The sequence below is a fragment of the Pristis pectinata genome, chromosome 28 (genome assembly GCF_009764475.1).
Source record: "Pristis pectinata isolate sPriPec2 chromosome 28, sPriPec2.1.pri, whole genome shotgun sequence".
Lineage (NCBI taxonomy): Eukaryota > Metazoa > Chordata > Chondrichthyes > Rhinopristiformes > Pristidae > Pristis > Pristis pectinata.
Window position 1 is genome coordinate 16,944,013 of NC_067432.1, and position 2,627 is coordinate 16,946,639.

The following is a 2,627-nucleotide window of genomic DNA, read 5'->3' on the forward strand; positions in this document are numbered from 1 at the left end:
ACTGGCCAATCAGCGGCAGGGAAAATGTAAGGGGGCGAGGCCACGGTGGGGAGAAGCAGCCAATGGCTGGTGGGGTTAGGCTGTGTGGGTGGTGCGCGGCTCCCCAGTCGCTGTCTACGTGTCAGCGGCTGTGCATCACTGCATGTTGGAAACACTGGGTTGTATGGGCATGCAGGCTGGATGTAACCGTGTAAATTAATTCCAAGGAGCTGGTGTGTGTCTTCTGTAATCCAACAGGAAGTAAATAAGAAGTGATTATTAAACCGTGTTTGAGGTAATAGTGTTTACTTTAAAAGGTTTCTCTATGCATGCTGCTTCCCAATGGCTTCCTTTGCCTTGGGCAAGAAGATGCGTAATTGGAACCTGGAGAGTTAAGAGAATGCAGATTGTTGGAATCTGGAATGAAAAATAAACTGCTGGAAGAACTCAAACTGCATCTGTGGAGGCAAAAGGGATGGTCAATGAGTTGGGTCAAGACCCTGCATCGGGACTGAGAGTGTAGAGGGAAGATAGCCAGTAGATAGAAGTGAGGAGTGGGACAGGCTGGTAGGTGATAAGTAGAACCAGATGAAGGGGGGTTGGGATGATGGGCAGATGAAGCCAGGTGGGTGGGGAGGGTAGAGATAGAGACTGGTAGGTGATGGATGGCACATAAGGGAGGGATGATGGGCAGCTGGAACTAGGTGGAGGAGGACCATGAGTCTAGGTAATGGGGGGGGGGAGGAAGTGAGAGGGAATTGAGGGATGGAAAAGATAAACAAAGGGAGAGAGATTCTGGATGGACTGGTGGGAGTGAGAAAGGAACATGGGGGGAATGGATTACCTGAACTTGGGCTATAGGCTACCCAAGCAGACTAAGATGTGCTGTTCTCATAGCATTTGGCCTCGTTGTGGCAGTGGAGAAGGCTGAGGGCAGACAGGTCAGTGTGGGAATGTGGATGGTGGTCGAAATAACATGCAACCAGAAGCTCAAGATGGCTGTTGAGTTTGACCTATCAAACGTGGGTGCTCTGACAAATAGTTGTCCAGTTTACTCTTGGTTTGTCAATGTAGAGGAGGCCACATCATGAGCACCAAATGGAATAAGGTTGGAGGTGGTGCATGTGAATCTCTGCCTCACCTAGTAGGGCTGTTTAAGTCCCTGGATGGCGATGAGGGTGGAGGTGTAGGGATAAGTGTTGCACCTTCTATGGTTTCAGGGGTTGGTGTTGGGGATGGGAGAGGTGGGAGGGGATGAATGGACCAGGGAGTCATGGAGAGGGTGTTTCCAGTGGAAAGTAGAAAGTGGGATGGGGGAGAGGGGAAGATGTGGTTTGTGGTGGGATCTGTTAAAACTGGTGGAAATGATGAAGAATGATATGCTGGATGTGGAGGCTGGTGGGGTGAAAGGTAGGTAGGAAACAGGGAAATTCTATATTTGCTCTTTCTGGGGTGGGGGGTGAAAACAGACATGGGAGAAATCAAGGAAACGTGTCTGAGGGCTCCATCGACTGCATCAGAGGGGAAGCCACTTTTCCTGAAGAAGGAGGACATTTCAGAATTCTTAGAGGGAGAGAAGAAATGTATACTCCTGCACCTGCTGTCCAAACTTGATTGAAAGGCTAGGATACCTAGAGTAGTAGAAAAATTCTGTTGGGCCTATGTAACAAGAGGACATTGAACAGAATGAAACAAAGCACAGTCAAATAAAGGGGTCTGAAGATCGTTTGAAGAGAGGAAGGTATGAAGGAGATAAAGGCTAAACAGAGTTATGAATTGAACATAATGGTTAAAGCAGCAGCCATGGTAATTAGGCCTACAGATGTAATGTCTGTGGTTGGATAACTTACTAGTGCAATGAACACTTGATAGAGTGGAGCTTCAGACCTTTATTGGAACGGCCACAATTATGTTTCAAGTGAGTCTAATGAGTTGCTTAAAGAACATTATTAATGCACTCTCACTCGTGGCATGGCAATTACAACTCTTTCAGTGTCATCTGGAATTTGATTAAAATGATTAAGAATTTATGATTTTAACACCATAAGGATACCCCACAATAACATCATAACCAAAAGTCAATAAAGGAATCAAAGGTATTCTGCTAAAATATCGTGTAATTCACAAACTTCATCTTTGTCAGCATTACTGGATCAAGGATGACTTGTATACAGTTAGTTAGCTGAAGAGGTCAGTGCATGAATGCTCTTGATATAAAATAGCCACTGCAACCAGCTACCAAACAGCCTTCACAGTTGAGGTTTGGGTCCAATGGAAGGAAATCCAAGATGATTGCAGCAGAGACTTAGCATGCATGTGTACATAGACACATATGTGCACCCTGCACAGACGCACTTTGACCACATACAGGTGAAAACTGCAGTGACATTTTAAGTGACTGAAAATGCTTGCACATCACACAAAATTTTATAAACCATATGGTGCATGTCACTACATATAAACCTGGTGATAACAAACTAATATCACAGGTGAAATCATCGCTAAATCTTTTAAGAGGAACTCTAATGTCAGTGGTTGGGAAGTTATTGGAAAAAAATTCTGAGGGACAGGATTAATCTACACTTGGAAAGGCAGGGAATGATCTGGGATGGTCAACACAGCTTTGTTGGTGAGAGATACTGTCTGAT